Source organism: Brachyistius frenatus, unplaced genomic scaffold (genome assembly GCF_029030835.1).
Source record: "Brachyistius frenatus isolate BFR_SWC_R1_liver_20210118 unplaced genomic scaffold, ASM2903083v1 Contig_47, whole genome shotgun sequence".
NCBI lineage: Eukaryota > Metazoa > Chordata > Actinopteri > Embiotocidae > Brachyistius > Brachyistius frenatus.
This window is the reverse complement of record NW_027210646.1, coordinates 668167-689951: the sequence shown is the minus strand read 5'-3', so window position 1 is coordinate 689951 and position 21785 is coordinate 668167. Positions and strand designations below refer to the sequence as shown.

The 21785-nt window shown below is 40.1% G+C and overlaps 1 protein-coding gene across 1 annotated transcript in view; it reads right to left on the bottom strand.

The window, feature by feature from the left end:
- Nucleotides 1-21785, bottom strand: part of agtr1b (angiotensin II receptor, type 1b) — a 110075-nt gene that overhangs the window by 77423 nt on the left and 10867 nt on the right. The window contains exon 2 of the mRNA XM_069703559.1: nt 11282-11324. The gene's annotated coding sequence lies outside the window, so the exon portion shown is untranslated. The remainder of the gene's footprint in view (nt 1-11281; nt 11325-21785) is intronic.

Here is a 21785-nt window from a genome sequence, read left to right as displayed (position 1 = left end):
ACAATTATTCCTCCTCACCCTCCTCTCTATCCTTTTGACATGTGGCAGGGCAGGAAGAGTGCAGCTCAGAATATCTACCCATGTTTAATCAGCTCTAATAGAAAAGAATATTGAGGTGCCTTTGTGTGTTTTATTTTTTTATTAAAAAAAATTCCTTGAGAGAAAGAAAATGTTTTTTTTTTCATTCATTTTTAAAGAGACAGAGTATACGCATCTTTTTAGGTAAATGCCAGCTGTTTTATGAAAACATGAACAAAATAAGACAGGAAAAAAAAATCAACTGCTTGCCCAAGCAGCATTGTGAGGCGTAAGTAGAGCTTTAAAACCGTTATGCAAAGGCAATACGCTCCTAATCCCTTTGTATGAGGGCTAAGAAAGCACATTCGCAGGCGGTGTATTAAAACGAGGAATGCCTACCACTAATGCAGAGGTTATGCCTGTTTTTATAACCTGCAGCTTCCAAAAAATAAACTGGATGACTGCCCTGATCAAAAAACACAACAGCACTCACAACCAGCCACGCTTCCCTCAGCATTTCCACTGATATTTACATAATATTTAACTGCTCTGTCGCCTCTTTTGTTTTTTGCTGCTGTGCCGTCTCAGCAGCAGGACATACAGCAGTAAAAAATTGTCAGCGTGAATAGGGGAGAGAGAGTACAGTATATGTCAGAGCACAAGAGGGCAGTGTAAAATCTCTCCGACAGCCATCCATCCATCCGACTAACTCGCCTCCCACCTGAAACAACAGCCATAAAACCTGTTGTGGGCTGCCAATCTCCAGTGGCTGTTTTCTTCCACGGAGCGCAGGCCTGAGATCTGATTACAGAGAGAAAACCGGACCAAAGTCTGCTGCGAGAGACGGGGTGACAGTCTTGTATAACCGTTCAGCAGGGACTCCACTTTGATCTCTGAGGAGAGGACTTTCCATCTGCATGGATGTGTTTTCAGACATAATAACAAACAGAATTAGCAAATCAATAGAAGAGAAAGGGGCAAGATATCTTCCTATCTCCGCTGCTATACTGAGATTACTCTTTGAGAAGATTAGTAAAAAAGAAGATTATGGGTAATGAGTTGAAAAATGTAAATTTCAGGGAATGCTCATAGACTAGCGTTCTGGGAATGATTCTTGCACTTTGTGGAGCTCTCACCTGCGATCGGGGAGATGAAACATAAATACTGTTGAAAATAACTTAAACGTCGATATTATCTTCATTCACAGCCTGAAAATGTTGCAGGAGCCAAATGCTAAATGACTAGCAGCAAAGCAAAGTAATCCTGGGAGGAAATTATATTCTGTATAGGTTTAGTAACTCTGATAAAGAAGAAGCTATAATCCATATCGTTTTAGTGGCTATAAAATGTCACACGAAGATCTTCATCACTAAAAAATACAAAATCATACTCCTACGAGCTACTAAAGGACTAAAACTAAATGCACATTTGCTATCTTTTACAATGTGTCCTATATCATTGTGTGTTTGTGTATGAAAGATATTGTTGGCCTGTTCCAAAGTGCAGCCTTGAAAAGTGGCCTGGCGCTTCAAAGGCTGAGGGATTAGAGGTTTTTTTTTTTTTTTATCCCATAATTAATATGACTGAGGAGAGAGCGACAGCACCTGAAAATCGGACAGAGCCGCCAGTATCCTGCTGTGGCTAGAGAGCACCCCACTACCCACAATGCACCACAGGCCGACTCCATCAAAGACACAATACCATGTTCACCCCATGTTCTCATTGAATAGGCTTAAGGCTATTTTACAATGAGTTCGGATATCTGATCTGAAGACCAAAACAAATAAATATAACACGCATATGTTTCTCCAAATGAAATAAAATTGAAAGGATTCACTGTCCTGTGGCTGCTTTAAAATGGTTCTGGGGAAGTTCCTGACATGTTGTTTGGCCTTTGACCCTACCGGGTCATTTTCATTTCCCACCAACTAGCAAGAGGGGGATCTTTTGAAGCCTGATCAGCTGCTTTTGTGTTTTCTTCAGATTAAACGTGTGACCAAACTCAACTCAAATCCAAAGTTGTTTTTTAAATTTATCGTGTATGACACGTAATCTATTCATCAACACAATTTGAAATGAATTACATTATATAAATGTCTCTGAATTGAAAAATCCAAGGTTTAGGTCTTGAACAAAGTCTTTGTCTTTTTTTGACTTGTGCTATACTGTATATTCTAAATTTGACATTTTCTACTCTGGTTATCTCATGCCAGAATACAGGTCAAAGGTTACATTGCTTTCAGAGGGAATGCTGATTTGAAATTGCCAGCAGTTGTTTTGGAGAATTCCCTGGTTGCTTTGAAGTCTGCACCCCACTGAGTGTCCTAACTTTGACACACAGAGCCATGGCTGCGGCTATTTATACATCTTGTGGGAGAATAGGTTTCCCCCACGTAACAGACTTTTTTTTTCTCCCTTTTCTTTTTTTTTGCTGAGGCTATCCCTCGAATTCAGCCGTGCTACACAATCAGGCCTGCAGGCCTCACTGTCATAATTGAAAGACATACAAAACCATCTAGTCTTAGCCGATCAAGTTGCTGTTTTATGTTATTTTTCGCTGTTGTTGAAGATTGTAGGTGTGTCCGCAACGACTTCCATATAGCAAAGTACCAGGGTCACAGTCAGAGAGTCCAAACCAATGCATCTCTTACAATTCTCACAGTCTATTGATTCTCCCTCTGAAATTTATGTTGCTTTTCAGTGAGGCCCCCTGCTGAGGCCCTCACTGCCTCCCCAACAGGAGGTCACAGTGACACAAGAGTGTTGGGCCAGATGCCGAGTGATCCCCTCTGATGCACCTCCGCTTCCAAAAGCCACATCCATTGCCACTACAGACAATCAGCCCAGACTTCATTGAAATACCACACACCAAACCTGAATTACCAGCATCGCCCGCTCGCAGTTTTTTTTTTTTTAGTTTTTTTATTCTATCAACAACAGCAAGTGTAAATTTGCAGAGCAAACGCTCGGAGAAAAAAAAAAAGATTGGAGAAGAACTGGGGACGATGAAGAGGAGGGGAAACAGAAAGAAAGAAAGGAAAAAAAACAAAAACACAAGTGGAGAACAAAACGACCCAGCTGGTGCACCTTTGCCACTGCAAGCCAGCGAAGTCACCCTGTGTTTTTGTCAGGGTGCGTGTGAACAAAACGGTCTTTGAAGTTGGGTTACAGCACTGTACTGTGGCATCACTACGGCCACTACTAAGACCCTGCAAAAATGTGCTGGGTGATTATAGAAAATGCTATAGAATCCAGCCATAAATCAACTAAATTTTCATGCAAATGGCCTCCTCCATGGGGCATTTATGTAGTGTGTGTATAGCAGCATCAATAGCGCATAAAAGGCACATTTTGGCACTTAAAAAGAGAAATCATTGAGACATCACAGCCCAAATGCATACAGAACCTTCAAGGTCAAACACTGCGAAATAATAAAACACTGACACGCCAAGAGACACACACACAAACACACAATCGGGAGGTACAACAAGACTAGAGAGTCGTTAAGGCTTTTATCTTGTGGTTGAAGGAGAAAGATCCACCTGACATCCCAGAGGGTACTGATCAATCATGGCCTGACTGGTTCAAACTGTTTGCGCTGGATTCCACATCTATCACCATCCGATGGAGCTATGTGTCCGACTACAGTGCTGAGAAAAAAAAAGGGGAGCACTTTCAATTAGGGCATGGCGAAATAAATTCACACCACTTGATTTATAGTGCACGACTAATTACACAAGCCTTCTTTTGGCCTGATGCAGTCGGAGCTGAGACTCGGCATCGTTCTTAAGGAAGGTTATTGTCTTATGTTAAATGTCAAGCAGCGACATGGGCGAGGGCGACGAGTTTTCATGTCCTTTCGAGGAGCTCTTAATAATGACACAAAGGATAACAACAGACTGAGATGCTTTGATGCTTCAAAAGAAAAGGGGAGCACCTGTCATATCTCCCAAGCCTTAATAATGAAGTCTAAGTTTATAATTTCATGGAAAACATCAAATACTTCTACTTAAAGATTTAAATTGGATTCCTTAGACATTTGTTATAACATTAAAAGCCTGGCACACTCTCCGTTTCAATGATGGTGTTTGAATACCACATGCATAAATGTAGATTATGCCATTTCCTTAACTGTTGCCACTATAGCCTGTACCTCAGGGGAAGATAGGAAGGCTTAACAATAGGTAGAAGCTACAGGCAGAGCACTGGGGCACGCTGCACCTCATGAATATCATTAGCGGTGAGCTGTATTTGTATTACTTTGGGATTACATCTAACCCTGTAACGCAACCTGATTGTGATTGTGAGCTGAAAACATGTAATAACATAATCATATGTAAAGCAAATGTAAAAATACAAATCATGTTGTGGCATTAAACCTTCCCAGTTGGTTGGTTGGTGGAGACTAGGCAGGGAGCCCGGAGGTTGTTTTGTTTTTTCCCCTCACAGGGCCATTTATATAGTTTAATTCAAGGCAGCATTCAATGTAAACGCACATAATGAAAGAGGGAATAAGTGTTAAACACATGTATAAGATGCTTTTTATCGCCTCAGTACAAACAATTTGAAAGCATCGCACCCTTGTTCAGGTAAACGGAAGAAAGAAGAAACTTACTTGTTCCTTCATTTTGCTGTGAAATGCGCCACAGGGCTTTTACAACTTCATTTATCCACTAAGCACACAATTAGCCACTTAAAGCATTTCCTTGCTTGTATTTAACAGTCTATAATCAATGCTATGAGAGTTGATCACGTAAGTCTATATATATATATATACTGTAAATAGAGGCTTGCTTGTGCTTATGCTCGAGAAGCTACACGGAAGTCAGTTATTTACTGTGTGACGTCCCTTTTACCCACAGACACTGAATCCCACAGAGGTGCCAGAAGCTGGGTGTCAGGTTGGGAATTTAGACACATTTTCCTATCACTGAGCCTAAAAGGATTTCACACTCTCACTTAAGACATTATACACCTCCCAATAGGTGTTACATCTAAGATGAGAGATGAGGACATAGTGGTGTTTTAAAGACAAGACTGTTTCCGGTAATGAATAATCAGGGTTTTGTCATTAGACTCTTGGCACTGATTAGGTCCCCAGACATCAAAAAATGATCTAAATATGAGCTATTAACTGTTATTTATGCTTCGATATTAACGACCATCCCAAGTGATCTCTGCTATATCCCTGCTAACCGTCGATTACAACAACTTCATGATCTGCTTTGCTCTAAAAAAGTAGAAATGTTGCATCAAACACAGCATAACAACTCAATTACAAATTCTTCCTTTGAAAAGTTGAAAAGCCATTTATCTCACAAATATTTTAATTTTGTTCTACGTAAACAAAGACAAATTTTGTTCCTCGTCAGAAAATCGCACCGACAAAATCTTCAGCCACCATCTGTTTGGATTTGGTTGTTTTAAAATCATATGTCACTAAAATGTGACTGTCCTTTAAGAAACCCTCAAAAATACAGTTTCATTACCCAGATTAATTTCCTTAACTTCACGAGTTTCTTGCGATTGTGATTTGAGCTCGAAACAGCGTCACTAAGATGTGACGTTGCGGTAAAAAGGTTTGGATTAAAAAGCTGCTTCGACACTGACACGAGGTTCCACTCTGATTGAATTTGAGAGCTACCGATCAACCCCCAGTTAAGGCCACCCGATCAGGACGGAGGTGTCAGTTCAGAGCTTAGCTGCAGGCGTAAACGCCACGCTCCTCCTTAAGCAAGATGAAAGAATGTTCCGCTTGATGTGTACACCTCCTAAACACTTTGACGGAGGTGATCGACCAACCCCCCCAAAAGACGTGTAGTGACAACAGATGATCTGCTCAGGTAAGCACCATCTTGCTTTTCAAAGTGCTTTACATTGCAACTCATCATAAGAGGTTGATTTCAAAGTCACTGCTAGTCTGCAGCTCGACAGATTTCCTGCCCATGTGGATGTGCGGCGGAGTCACGGATGTCTCCGAGGCACAGGTGATATTAGGGCCTTAATCGCCCTGCTGGTTCTGCTTGTCCCTCTCAATGTCATATATCCGGATGAATGTGGTAAATATCAGCCCATAGTTGGAATAATGCCACTTTATCTGCTTTTGTCAGACCAAGGTCTTTGGTCACATGAAGTGGGTGAGGGATGAAAGGTGTATATAATATTTGCAATTTTTAAAGCCAGTGTACTGTATAATCACCAGGTTAATACTGTTTGGATGGTGCAAGTTTGAAACTCTTGGATTAAAAATAAAGCTGAAATGCGAAATGCATATTTTTGCATGCAAAATGTAAAGGCTTTCTAAAGGAGAGCCGGCTGCGTTGAGGCTAATTAGCATTTTTGACACAGACAAGTGATCGGAGCACACGAGTGTAGTGATCCAACCTTTGGTCAGCGGGAGGTTTGTCCACCATGTGATTGGACATCTGACAAAAGCACATAAAGTGGCATTACTCCAACTATGGGCTGGTATTTGATGATGATAACATTATATTTCTCTAAGCTTTTTTGAGCTCCATCTTTTTGACATAAATATCTGCAACTCCCCCAACACGATGGTTTGATGAAGAAGGATATTATGCCTACATCCCTCCTCTCATGCTCGACCCCACCGGCTGTACCTTAACCAGCCGTGCCTTACCAGCACCCCCGCTGTTCAATACCATCTCATTTGTCATCTATCAAACGCAAACTTCAATGCATTTGCCCTCACATATGCTGTGGAAGGAGGAGTGGGTTACAGTGATGCTCTGGCTGCTGTCCAACGCTCAGCTGAATAAACACAAGGGCCATTTGCAGGTTGGCAGACACTGAGATCTTTGTCTTTCAAGGCAATCTAGCTCCCTCCCTCTACTCCAGTTCACCCCTTCTCCCTCCAACACAAAATGTGAAGAGTTGGAAAGAGCTCACTATTGCACAAGTCACTATGATCTCGATGTTTCCCCTGAGAAATATGGCCTATAACGTCTGCACCGTCGGGGCAAACTTTAAAGTTGTAAGATGACCGATGCGGAAGAGGAGTAACTTTTAAGGACATTATATCAAAGGGACTAAATCAAATAGGATGAATAGGAAATAGGATTTCAAATGATTACTGCAATGACAAATCCAATCTGCAAACTGAGACAGATTAAAATAAAAAGTAAATATTGATACTTAAGTTAATTAGCCAATTACACATCTATAAAGAATCCTGATGTTTGATCATAATCATATAGTAGCCCCAAGCCTGTCCTCTAGAAATTACGTGCATATATTACTAATTTGTTTTGAGGGAAATGTAAATGCTACCTGGGTTAGGATTGATGTGAATGTTTTTTTTTTTTTTTTTTTTTTTTTATCAGGGAAAGAAGTGCTATGTTTTTATCTCACAGAGGTGTTCGGGGTGGATGGAATGTAATTTGGTTAAAGTTAGGTAAGAATTGTGTGTTTTTCGTTGAGTGATAATAAAGTCAACCGTGGTATGTTGTGTGTCTCAACTCTTTCTTGACTATGAAACCAAGCCAGTATTCTTTACATAGCATTAATGAAACTGCTCCAGCCAGACAGCTACCATGACTCTACCCAAGGTAACAAATCTACATAAAAGCACCTGAGGAGCTCAGTGATTCATGTGCTTCTCATTTTTGTAAAAAAACGACAATTCACCATTTTATGGAGGTCATGTGCTGCATTATTCCTTGGCCGGGAGCTACTGCCAGGTAATAGACTCCAGGAAGTACGTTAACAACTTTCAGCAGCTAGGCTACCTGTTTACCTTGCCTGTGTTTGTCTTAAGCTGAGGTAACTGGCTGCTGCCTGTAACTTCATATTTAATGGACAGACTTAAGAGTGGCATCAATCTTCTCATTTAATGGTGTATCAGTACAAAAATGTTTCAGCCATGCTTTCAGTCATGCATCTAACAAAACAGGTACACTCTGATTTGAATCCATCCACCTGTCTGCACAGGCTACGTAACTGTCAACACTGAGCGTGAACAGTGGAGCTGCTGCTAATGTGCTGCTCACACCACACCTTCTGTGTGAACATTGATTAACTTTACGCCATAAACAAGTAAGCGGATTTCCCAAAATGTCTAAACTGTTCCTTTAACCAAGTTCTAAGCGTGAATTGACGTTAGCGTGCTTCAGTTGTTACAAGTCGACTGTATCAGAAGAACTGGGAAAAATTTGAGCTACAACACTTTGTCAATTAATCAATTAGTTGATAAAAGAATATTAATCTACAACTATTCTGACAATTAATTGTCAATTCATTTTGAGTCTTTTTTTTTTTTAACTGAAAAAAACCAACAAAAAAAACATGAAAAGTTTTCTCACTCCAGCTTCTTAAATGTGAATATGTTTGGCTCCTTTTGTCCTTAATGAGGATAAACTGAATATCTTTTGGTTTGTGGACTATTGGTCGAGACAAACCAAGATATTTTAGGCAACATCTCAGGCTGTGGGAACACTGGTCAATGTTTATCACCATTTTCCAACATTTTTAAGACCAAACCACTAATGATTACTTGAAAAAAATAATTGACAGATTCATCAATAATGGAAATAACATTTTGCAAATATCAAAACATTTTCTCATTATTTTTATAATAAAAGTAATCTGGGTGCCATCACGTCCTTTTGAAATGAATTGGTTGTAGATTAATGTAAATTGTTGGAAACAGAATTGGCTAGCCTCCAACTGCACACACACGTTTTTATATATATATATACACGAGAGCAGCGTATGAAGTCAGTGCTTTTCGGGATATTTCCCTCTGAGAATTCCCCCACATTTCAAACACTCAAAGGAAAACTGTGAAAAACAATTCAGTGCAGCTCAGTTCAGTCTCCCGGAAAAATGGTCAGAAGAAACAGCAAAACCTAAAACAAATGCTTCTCCCATTGTGTATTCATGACCAGCCTCTTGTTTGGAGATGGTCTTTCACTGACACAAAAGCAAGCAGGGTCTGCTGTTTCTGTCAGTTTAAACAAATAATGATGCAACAGGAGTGCTTCCAGTGAATGTGAAATGCACTGTTGAATCACCAGTGGAGCGCCACAATAGTTTGCCTCGCATCACAACAGCCAGGACAGGCTCAATATTAACATTTCCTTTGACGTGTGGCAAAAGGTTTTCTTTAACCCGTGGAGGTTGAATGGGAATCAGCGGATAATAAGAAATTAAAAGGTAAAGAGGACACAGGGGAAAGAGTGAGAGAGAAAGCCAAATCCTAGCCCCGGGGCTTAATGTTAGAACACAATGGCCGCCAAGGCAGTAAAGGAGTCGACATTTCTTATTCGCCCCCTCCCCTAGTGCCACCTGCATTACAATTAACCTCATGGCAACCTTGAGGTCTCTGATTAGTGATGGCCTATTGTCTCGATCACATTAATGCTTGGCCCCCGCTCTGCCCTCAGCGCACTCACATCAACAAATCAAACCCAGTTTCCGGCAGGGTCTTTTACTGCAGGGAGCTGGCCTCTAATATGGGACAGCCAACTAAGGGATGGCTTCAGAGGGTGTCTGCAGGGAGCAGGTACCTGTGACGTCAGGTAACACTAGAACGAGTATCTTAAGAGGCAATGCAAATATTGTTTGTTTTACCTGATGCAATGTTGCGGCATATACCAAAAAGGTTGCAGGAAAATTAACAAAACAAGAAAGTGAGGGAATACAACAGGAAATGGGTGTTTTTTTTTTTTCTGCCTTATTGTTAATGACAGCCAAGCTGACAACTGCGAAATACAACAGTAAAAAAATGTACCCGTACGGTCTCAGCTATACACCGATGACACTCGGGAGAAGTGAAAGACATGGAAGTGAGAGCATTCAAGGAATTGAAAGTGCACCAGATGTTGGGAACCCCTTAAGGAATAAACCGACACATTAAACATAATATCACCTCGTGCGCTAGAGTGCAATCACTGGTTCTCTCCGGGGAGCTGTTACACTATGTGTTGCTGCCACAGTTTAAATCTCAAGAACTAGAAACTAATGCGCCGCAGACAGGGTTGGCCCACGCAAAGAGCACACTTGGGAGCCACGGCTGGCTCGGGAGCTCTGTGTACAAAGCACAAACCATGTTTCTATTTGTACATGGTTCAAAAATAAACTCGCACTAGCTGTATCTGATATCATCAGGGAGATAAACATCAAATATTTTTATGTAAACTTGCTGCCGTCAACACAGGAGTCTGCCTCAGAAGTCTCTCCTCCCTTTTCGCTGCCTGTTTTTTCTTAAATCACACATTTCTGCTGCGATGGGGCCAAATAATTCATACAGTATTCATAATACATTCGCATCATTTCGATACAAGACAAGTCCCGCAATGTCTGTGAGTTAAGGTGACGAAATGAATGATCATTCTAGTATTTAAAAGATAATTAGTAGTAGTGGATTGAGAAAATTAGAACTGACGTTATCAAAACTATATTGTACAATGCAGATATATCAATTTAATGTTGGTCTTAATACTAGCTTGGTAGTTTTAGTCACTGAACTTTGTAAGTTTTTGTTGACAGTGTGGAATGTGAAATTTGTGATGAGGCTATTAAGACGATAATTCAGAACAAATTGCAAGAATGTCATCTTTATAATGAATTGTAATTACTGCAATTATTATACTGTAATTATTGTAAATACTGAATGTTTAGTATTCATGTGTGTGGAGGTATGTTAATGAGCTGTGTTGTGAAGTAAGGCATCCATGTCAGAATAAAGTGTCTTGGATTGTGCATCAATAGGAAGATTTGACGGAGTTTGTTTAGTAAGTGATTTGATCATTCTGCTAAAAAGCACTGCTCATGATAAACGTGCATAATGTATAGTGTAGATGTATTAAAGAAACTATTTCTTAAATACATTTAAATTGAATTTGGACAAACGGAGACCTGGTGGCAAAAAGGATTTAAAATGGCAACCACACACCTCAGTGTTTCCACTTCATATCCAGCTTGGGACCATTCCCCCGGAAAAACTGTCCTAAGTCGTGGTTGGAAACGGGGAAGTAAACAGCGGTCTCCTCTACCCAAGTCTACTGTTGCATCAAACCAAGGAAAAAATTCAGACTCTCTCAGGTCAAAGGTCATTTGATGACGAGTCACCACATTTCTATATTTATACAACCCCTCGAGGTTGTTTAACTTTGGCTCACAATATGCTGCTTGCACAAAAGACCTATGCGGTCATTTTTTTTGGAAGGAGGACAGTCTCCATACACCATCCTTTTTGGGAGATTGGCAAGGAGAGCTTGTTTATCAAAGAAGCTTCACTTACCCAGACTTCCCGCCATATTACCTCACAGCACACTCCGCATACTCTGCGACAATGAAAAAAAAAAAAAAACATAAAGTCAAAATATCTCTTTCAATCTCCAATGTAGTCAATCTGCAAAAATAGCAAACAAACACAGCTCAGCTGACAACAGCGAGGCTAAGCGGTTACATACAGCTACAATGATTTATCCTCTACTGTATATTGCTGCCGTATTGAATTCCATGTTCATAAAAATTGTTACAAAACGACGGCCTACATCTGCGTAAGCCCCCTGCTACTCTTAAGAAGCACCTGTGGATGGCTCCAAATTCTCAACCTTTGGTTTTTTTTTTTTTATGTTTTACACCATTTTATCACAACTAAAAACGCACCTGAGGCAAGTCACTCACTATCACTGTTCTCATTCATGTTTAAAGGTGCTACAAATTATATCCAGCTTTCAAAAAGCCTGAAAGGTCACCAGTTAAAACAGAAGTTAGGAGAGTCGTTACCGTGGAGCTGTTACATTATCTTGTGTAGTTGCTTTACTGTAAAGTGGAAGATTTTGGAAAATTGTGAGTAGTTTCCCGTCATCTCGTGGAGAGTCTTTGGTTTGATATGATCGTAATGGACATTCAAGCTCCGCAGCTCGACGCTGGTTGAGACGAGGGGTCAATTTCTTACTTAAAAGAAGCTTTTTGCTCACCTTTATACGCTGTTAGCTGAAAGCCACTTCGACGACTTTTAAATCCGTGTGTGTCATCAGATGAGTTGCTCAGTATCATATCTACCTTTTACTGCTCACATCTTGGTTTGCCGTGAAGTTGTTCCAGATGTTATCGTCTCACTGTCAAACATACTGCAGCCAATAAAAATGTTTGTGGTTGAAACATAAACTTGACGTTGACCAATGGTCTTAGTTTTGGCTCGGTTCCTTATGTTAGTTTTTATCTTCATCAAAATCCATGAGGCTTGAAAATATGGAGAACCGATTCCACAGATTCACAGGATGTTGTTGTTGTTGTTGTTTTTCTCCAGCAGAAGCAGACAGACCCATAAAGCATTTAATTCAGCCCGGCCCAGGTGTATCTCTGTGTCCAGCTAAGCAATACAACAGTTACACCATTTATGGACTGTCCAGTGTGCAGGTGGCAGAAAAACTTCTGGGGCACACCTGCCAGCTGATTCAACCATTAGACGACACACCACACTGTCTACAGCCCCAAACCCCTGAGGACGTCCCTCACCATGCAGGTGCACGGACAGAAAAACTGTGATGGATTACTCCAGATTTAGCAATTGCTTCCTCGAAAAGCCTCTTTTATCGTGTGTAAGTGAGGCGACCGGATACATATTTTTCTACCAATTACAGAGAACTCTTGTTTTCATGGTAAAATAAATGGCTGTCGGAATGATTTCAGCTGGAAGGCATGCGGTGAAGTCAAAAGAGGCAAGTAAAATGTTGTTTAAATGTCTCTAGCAAACTTCCACTGAGTGGAAAATACATTTAACACTGAAATGTATTAGTTAGACAATAAAATCAAAATAATAACAAACGTTTTGGTTGATTTTTTTTTTCCCCCATCTTAAACTCGCAACAACAAGAGGACAACAATGGTATAAAATTAAAAGAAAAAAAAATGCTTCTTTCAAACAAAAGCCACACTTTATCCGTCTTTAAGACTTTATCGTCTTTAAGCTCCAAAACACACTTCTTTCTCCCTCTGAAAACACTCTGTGGCCACGAGCCTGTCACATTGCCTACACGGCTTCTCCCTGCAACCACTACACACACCTAACCATACTCCGACCACAATGCTTTCAGAACCTGCCAGGTCCACGCCAAAATAACACTTCAATGGAGATTCAAGGAAACGGAGTATAAAATCCTTCCTGTACTCCAAACCATACGAAACATCACAACCAGTTTCAATTCCAAATTACAATCTGTAAGAATCAAATTTAATTTAAAGCCTCGTGTAATTTTTTTTTCTCCATGTCAGATTGAAACTGCTAGGCAGACAGACGACAAAGTGAACTGTAATAAATGAGGAGTTGAGGTGTTTTTCTGTCACAGAAAACTTGCCAAGATTAAAAATTTAATTAAGAAAACGCAGATGATAAACTTTTTTTTTTTCTCAATGTAACAACACTAATTTGTCAAAGCTGAAAATGAATAAAATAAACTTCATATACAGCTGGAATTCATGCAGGAATATCAATAGACGCTGTTCTATTAATATTCCAAGAGGAATGCTTCGGCCTGGCATTATCCTCCACGAGATTCATCAGTGTTAGTAGTTATTGTCCAGACCCCCCATGGTTGTAATTCTTTATCCTTGCCATCTTGGTAAACTGCATAATTTAGTTTAGAAGATGTAATTCTGTTGCCTTCACTCAATCGGTGCGCACATAAGTGAGTTTGCACATGTAATGCCATAGTGTGCTTAACGTATTGATTTGAAAGAAGACAGATTAAATGACTCCCTTGATCTTGCACAAGAAGTGATTGGAAGAGTCTAATAAATACACTATCACTATGTGTTAACGTCTTAGATGCTGGGGATTTATGTAAATCCTTCGTTTATCGTGGTGATCATAGGGTGAACTAGAAAGATAATACAGGTGCATAGTTTCACCAGATGTTGGCTGATCTGAACCAAAAACAGAAGTCAAGACAAAAGAAAAGGACTTAAATACTACAAAAGACCATTTGTGTTTTTGATTTTGTGCAAATATGACTGATTCATTCAGCACTTTGAGAGGCTTTTACACTGTTTGGTGGTGCAGCTTGATTTTGTGTGCTTCATTTTAGAAGTTCAGAACGGTATGCTTATCTCAGACCACAAACAAAATAGTCATTAACCAGCAGTGCAAAGGGAGTGTTTTGTCTCGGTAAAATATGATACCAGGTGAAGCTGCATGTCTTGACAGGTCGCCATTTTTGGGCCACTAATTTGGTCTCGTTGTGGCAAGTAGCAACTCCCAGCACAGCAGCAGGACAATTACATCCAGGTGCAAGGATTTGATTCAACAAATTCTAGGTGGATCATTCCAGCTTGCTCCAACCCCCCCCCCACCCTCACCCCTCCCCCCTTTGCCGTGTTGTCTCTCTTCTGGGCCAGCTTGGAACAGATGCCCTTGGAAAACCCAAAGGCCTCACGTGTGGCTGAGGACCTTGACAAAAAGCTGAAGCACTTCCAGAAACTTGAAAGTCATGAACCATGTTGTATATTATAATAATTGGAATGGCAGCAACTGGAAACATTCCCCTGAATATTCCAAAAGATAATGGGACATGCTAATGAGCATGGAATCAAGCCAATCAAAAAAATGAGAGACAAGAAGGAGAGAGGGCTGGTGATGGGATGGAGGCCAAAAACCCCCCCCCCAAAAAACAAGGAAAACGTGTGGGGTGGGCTGCGTGCATTTGTGATGTATGTGTGCTCTGTCTTCTTGGAACAGCAGTACTGTTGAGTGTGAAATAGCACCGTACAGTCCGCCTGTCAAAACTGTTGATGCACATTTGGGGGAAGTATAATTTGGGAGCTTGCACCTGGCAGACTGAAGGATTTCATGCGATGCTGCTATGCCAAAGCACTCGAGCAATGCCATACTAAACTCGGAGCTTATTTCTCTGGTCGCCACACACACAACACAACGGAGGGCTCATAAATATCAACACTTTTTCTTGTGGAATTGTGTTCAATTCGAAAATGTCTCACACAACTTTGAGTTAATGCCATTTGGCATCTTAAGCACTAAAGTTTGGTCTAATTTGATTTATTTTAATACACTGGAATGTTAACAGTGTACAAAAAGGAAATTTACTACCAACTACGAGTCCGTTTTTTTCCAAGGGGAGCAAATTATGTAGAATTAAACGAATAGAAAACTGCAACTGCTTGATAATCTTTTGATTTACATTCAGCCTTAAAGTGTAATTCCATTTAAATGATAATTACTACTTCAGGGGGAGGTTATGGGACAACGTCTTATTAAAAATACCAGACTGCATCTACACCTTACAGCAAACTCTGTCATCAGTGACACACTACATCTCAATCCTGCGGACAGCTGATTGGATTTACTCAAAACTTGGGCCGGAGAAAGTCTCACGCTGGGAGTAAAATTGACTTAGGTCTGCACTCAGACAGAAGGATGAAGGGCATCCAGTCTTATCGTTCTGCATCCCATGTCTCCCTGCAGCTCCCCGGAACACTTTCTGTGTGTTATTCCAGTGTATCGTGTATTCCCGGATACACGAGGATTTGAATCGGAAGTGCAGCCAACATTTAATGGCTTTGGAATGTTCAGATGGATGAAAGATCAATATGAGAGATAGATCGCTTAGTAAATGTTATAAATGGAGATGTATTTTAAATGTTTGTGTGACTACATCAAGATGTGGGAGACGTTTTTTTTTTTCACATTACATACGGTACTTTTTATTTGTTCAGACAACATTTGACTCGTCTAAAAAGTATCGTGCAACAATAACACCGCCTCAATGTTCAAATGAAATAAGTCACTACATACATTATGCTTCCAGTTCATGGCAAAGATTAGCATTTTATTTCATGTCAGGTTTATTTGATAAAAATTTTAACAGCGTTTCTGGAACTGTAATATATAAAAAATGCAGACAGGGGAACCAGGGGGCTGTGCATAATCTCATTCCCACTGCATCCTCACTGGGGTGCTGGTTCTCAGACTTCAGCCAGAACACAAGCCTTTATTTGATTTAGGGAACTCCCCCTCTCATGTGCCTCCTCTGCTCATGAAGTGTCCCAGTATGGAATGTCTGCATTATTACACTGCTGACAAAGATTGATGCTTCTCCAAACCATCTGCACACGCAACAATCTTCAACTTGAATCAACTTAATTGCAGACAAAGGAGGGAGAAAAAAAAAAAAAAAAAAACACTTTCAAGAAAGTACAACTAATGATTTAATTATGAATGTCGCTGTTCTGAAACATATGTTTGGAAGACAAAAAAGTTTTGTAATGGATGTTTGAGATTTTAGTCATACACCATCAGCAAAAGTGCTGAGAATGAGTGATGTATTGAAACGCTGCACGTGGCCATGGTTGGAGCAGGAGCAGCGTAAAGCAACGAGTGATACAACTTTGAAATCATCTACGAGTCACTGACATATTATCAGTCAGATTCTCTAAAAGTAGACGTGCAAATAAATGGTCCTTTGCTGCATTCATGTGTTTCGAAACATTAAACACAATTTGTCATTTTGAGACAGAGGTGAAGTTAAATTACGAGGGGAAAAAGTCTAAAACGCAACTATTTTTATCTCACCTCTATTTTAATATAACTCCTGTGATTTACATGAGCAGGTATGTGATATGTTCTTGACTCTTAAAGGCTTAGAGAACAAAAGCTGCAGGGTCCTCGCGCAGAGCATCGACCTGTAACCCAGTGGGATAAACTGTTCAAACCTTACACTATGTCACCATTTTATTTAGCAGACTCAGGATCAAAACCCTAATCCCCCCTCCCTCCCACACACACACACACACACACACACACACACACACACACACACACACACACACACACACACACACACACACACACACACACACACACACACACACACACACACACTCTTTGGTTATAATTAACTTGCAGTGCTTGATACTAACACTATTTTAAAGATGTGTTGCTATGGACTCTTCTTATCCTGATTCAATCTGGCTTTCTGTGTAAAGCACAAAGAGGCAAAAAAAAAAAAAAAAAAAAAAAGAAGGTGGCTGAGTAGTTTTTGTGTTCTCTCTCCTTTATACTTTGTGTTATCACTTCAATATTTCAGGGTATTAAGCTTGAAGACATTTATGCAAGCAGTTTGATCATTATTGGTGCCAGCAGGTGAAATTCATAAAGTTTAGCTCTGATGAACTCGCAAATAGCTTGTTTGTTTATTTATTCAACTTAAAATCGGAATGATTTCTACAAAATCTAAAGAAAGAAAAACTTGCGATGATCCAAAACATTTAGATTTGAAGTATTTGCTGGAGTTTAACACCTCATACAATCGTTTTTCATGTTAAAAAGTCTTCAATCCCATAAATCAAAACATAAACAAAGCCAGTGGTGCAGCGACAAGAGTTTCAACAGTGACACTCAATTACAGATCGCAGTTTTAAGCATTAGCCAATTATTTTCTGAAAAGAAAAATACAAACAAACTTAAGGAGCGCTTTAAGATTTTCAAAAAAATTATTAAAAACGATTTGCAGAAATAGCTGCTTTCAAACAATCACTGCACTCACCATTAGGTAGCAACATGCAGCCATTTATCTGTTTGGTGACGGGGTCGCAGTTTACTGTGAAGTGATGACAGATGGATACTCCACATCGCACAAGTTTGGAAACAACCTTTCGAGAGAAGTTCAACTGGATGCTCTTTTTAAGGACTTATCAACACTTGTCCATTAGACACAAACCACTGCTGTGCGTGGCTTTATACCAAATAGCTGAGTGTGGATGCAGGGCAGGGGGCTGTCATACATTAAAAAAAAACACAAGTGGTTGCAGACAAGTCATGTGACAGATGTGATCCTCAAACACTAACCCTGTTATTTGCTTTGCTGTGGGTAAACAGACACTCACAGTCGACTGAAGCCATAATTTGACATTAACATGTGAAATAGTTATAATAAAAGCATTAAGATAATACTGTGTGGACTAAAGTCTCGCTGTGGTCGATCCGTCTTGAATGTTTGCAAAGTTTCAACATTCATTTTTAAGTTGCAAAAGCTGCTGACAGGTTCCCAGTAGGCCATAAACCACCATTACAACATCGCTTGTGCAATAGTGTTGTTCTGGTGTGGGTTTGCGTTTCACTGCGATTCTGCTTTCCACTCTGCTCCAGAAACACAAACTTTCCTGTACTGTAGATTTCAGCTACATTCCTGTAATTATTGCCAAGTTGAGATGTTGTTAGTTGTTTAAAGCTTCGCCGTTTTTCAGAACTTGATCTCGTGGAGGGCCTTGACCTTTTTTTTTGAGAGCGCTAACATTTTATTTGCCCTTTCACTGGAGTGGCTTTATCATACCTGAGCAAAGCAGAGCTCGGCTGTAAATAGTGTTCAAGCAACACACGGAGCAACGGTATTAAATGATGGAGAGCGTCTTTAATTGAGTTCGAGTTAGATTAACTTCGGCTGCAAATAAATGAGAGAAATTACAAAATGATTCATCATAAACAAACACACGCATTTTGTAAGAAAATACTTTATTAATGCAACATTATTCAAACACATTTCGCTGTGAGAATGAAGTGTTTCCATATGTAGATGCTCTCTGCTACACACTGACCTTGCAACAAAGGAAAATGCTGCATAAATGCAATCATAAAAATGTACTTTAGTTTTTTGATGTATTACGTAAATGCCACCCCCCCCAAAAAAAATCTTGGCATTTAACAGTAAATATTTTGATACTTTTTCCTCAGAAAGTGGCAGTGTGAGGTTTTTGGCCACAGTTGTGCTATAATTTCCGTTGCAGGTGGAAACACCAATTAGTGATTAATTGGAGGGGGAGGGAAAATAATAAACGGCAAACACCTGGACCAAGCAAATTTGGGCCAATCATTATCAATCAAACCATGAGTGAGCAACGGCCAATTGGAATTAATGGGACACACCAGTCTTATAATGCAGAAAATGTGTAGCATTTTATTTATAAATTATTATTAGCAGACAAATTGAATTATCACAGTTGCAACTGTCAAACGGTTGGTCACTCAGTTAGAAGAGATGGATTTGTTGCCAACATGTTTATAGAAAACAATACATTAATACATGCTGCGAAATGTGTTCGGGCTCTCCTGCTACAAAAAAAAAAAAAATAATAATTATTAAGATGTAAGCTTGGGGTGTGCCTGTTTTATTTTTTTTTTTAGGTTTTACAGAGTAGCCCCTTTACTCAATCTCCTGCTACGGTAGTAATGGTTAGTATCATCTCCTAATGTCTCACTTTTCTTTGTTTGTTAAACTCGTGGGGTGGCCGTAAAATAGTTTCAATACCTCTGAAATGTATTTGATATCGTCAAAGAGGTGCTTCCTCACCGTGTCTTCACATCCCTGTCAAAGGAGCGCAGAGGTCACTGCAGCTTCCGCAAGCAATGTGACACTGTTACATCCCAGATTTTCATCTATTCTCACCTAAACCGCGTCCTAACACTCAGCTAACTGAGAACTCTGAGTCGAAGACAAAAAAATCGAACCGTGAGATACTTACAGGAGCCAGCTGCTGCACACAGGCTGGACCATGTGCTATGCATCGGGGAATTGCGGGGAAGGATTTAGTACATCTCACTTAGCTGATCGTTATTTAGCATCTTTTATGAAAACATAACATTTTATTTCAACAGCCTACATACGGTTGAACCAAATGAAGCTAATCTCAGACCGATTTCCTTATTTTTTTATTTTTTTTTATTTTTTTCTCCATGTCCATGTTGCCAGTTTATTTTGTATTCTTTCTCCCTACTAGTGTTAACCCCTAAAATCTTGACAGCATGGGATAGCCTACTCGAGTTCACCACTTGGTGCACAGTCATACAAACACTCCCACACAGACAGACACACACACACACACACACACACACACACACACACACACACACACACACACACACACACACACACACACACACACACACACTGCTTCCAGGTCTTTCTTGGCTCCCATCACCAGTCAAGTTGCATTTCCACCTGTCCTGCTGCTGCAGCTGGTGAAAATGATTCCGTGCCAAGCGCGCTGTTATGATGATACCTTACGTATCACATTTTTGTTTGCCAATTTTTTTTACTTTTAATCACTCCCTTTCTGTGATGCCTGTTTGCAGAGGTTGAATAGGATTGAAGCGTGCATCAATCAGTGCCTTTCCACGGGATGCTGTTGATTTGTTGTGAAACTGTATTGTGGCGTTGATGCCGACTGGCTCCAAGATGACAGAGAATCTTAGAGGTCTTTGTTAAAGGTCAGCGAAAACGCACGTGACAATATGTTTCTGTCTCCGCATGCTTCCTGTGAGTCGTAACATTTTGCTACAGGAATTAGGGCTTTGGTTTGATGATGGCGCCACAGTGTTAGGCTATTCTGAATAGGCTTGGGAGTAAGAAACGTATGAATAATAATGAATGGAAAATGTCTGCAGATGCACACACTCTCACGACAAACACATATGAAGCCACTGTGTGCACTGGACTCTGATGATGGATGTACTTCCATTATCTGATTCAAACTGAACAACAGTGAGGCAGAACAATTACCAAGCACCAAATGTTTGCACGGGGGGTGGAGGGGTGGAGGGTGGGGTGGTGGGGGTGGGGAGGGGAGAAGGTGTCGACATTAGCATGGCATTGAAAATAGCATCAATTCTGCATGCACAAGCCAACTAACCTGGGAAATTATGATTCCATTTTCATTCATGGCAACCATATTTTTTTTCCCTCTGGAATGATTTAGTCACAAGGATGGAAAAAAAAAAAAACTAAATGAATTTTTATTTAAAATATCTGCACTCAAAGCACCAGGCAAGCAAGCCTACTTATATTTATTGCCCCTTGTCTCTAAAAAACATTTAAAGCATTTGGGTAGAAGCCCAACAGGAAAACGACAATGAATTTCAGGCAACCAAAGGATTAAGTGGTTGTGCAGAGGCGAGTGAGACTGTTTGATTTGCTGACATGGTGTTCATGTGTACAAATACTTCTAGATGTTTCAAATTTCAACCACTGAACTAGTTTCCGCTCTGGGTGGAATCTAGGAACAAAATGTTTGTGCTTTTGTTAATTAAAGACTTAAATTTGTATCATGTGGCACTCTTACATTTTTGCTATGTTGAGACTTTGACTTGTCACCCACGCTCAGTACAGTTTAGAGGACAAAATTCTCTTTCAAGAGAAGTAAGTTTAGAAAACCTGCTTTGCTGTAACGACTTCCTCATCAGACTCTGATTACATCAATCTGATGTTTTTGTGAAATACGTTTGACAACCAAACACATTATAATGATGTCTAAATTACATCACTGGGAAATAATTTTGATGTGCTGTCAATTTACAGTGAAACCACACGTACTATACATGCAGAACAACATTAAAAAGGTTATTTTGGACTAAAATCCGAAGAGCGGGCAAACAGGATGTAACCCAAACACGCGTTCCTATCAGGCTTAATGTTGCAAAAAAAAAACCATTAAAACCTTGGCGTTCACCTCCAGCCCACCGTGTGATGCACTCTGACAACAACATTGTGATGTGGAATGGTTCAGGAGAAATTAAATCTGTCAGTGATTATCTTTGACTGGTCATCCTCATTGTGAAATAAGGAGTCATTATTACACTCATCAAATTAGCAGATGTCTACAAGCTGCTCTGTAAGCGAGAACACCACTCAATTGAACAATGCATTGGATCACTTTAATTTTCTTTTGATCAAAACACCGACTGATTCTATTCCGGCACTGATTAATCCGTTCACAATGCTCTGGCTAGA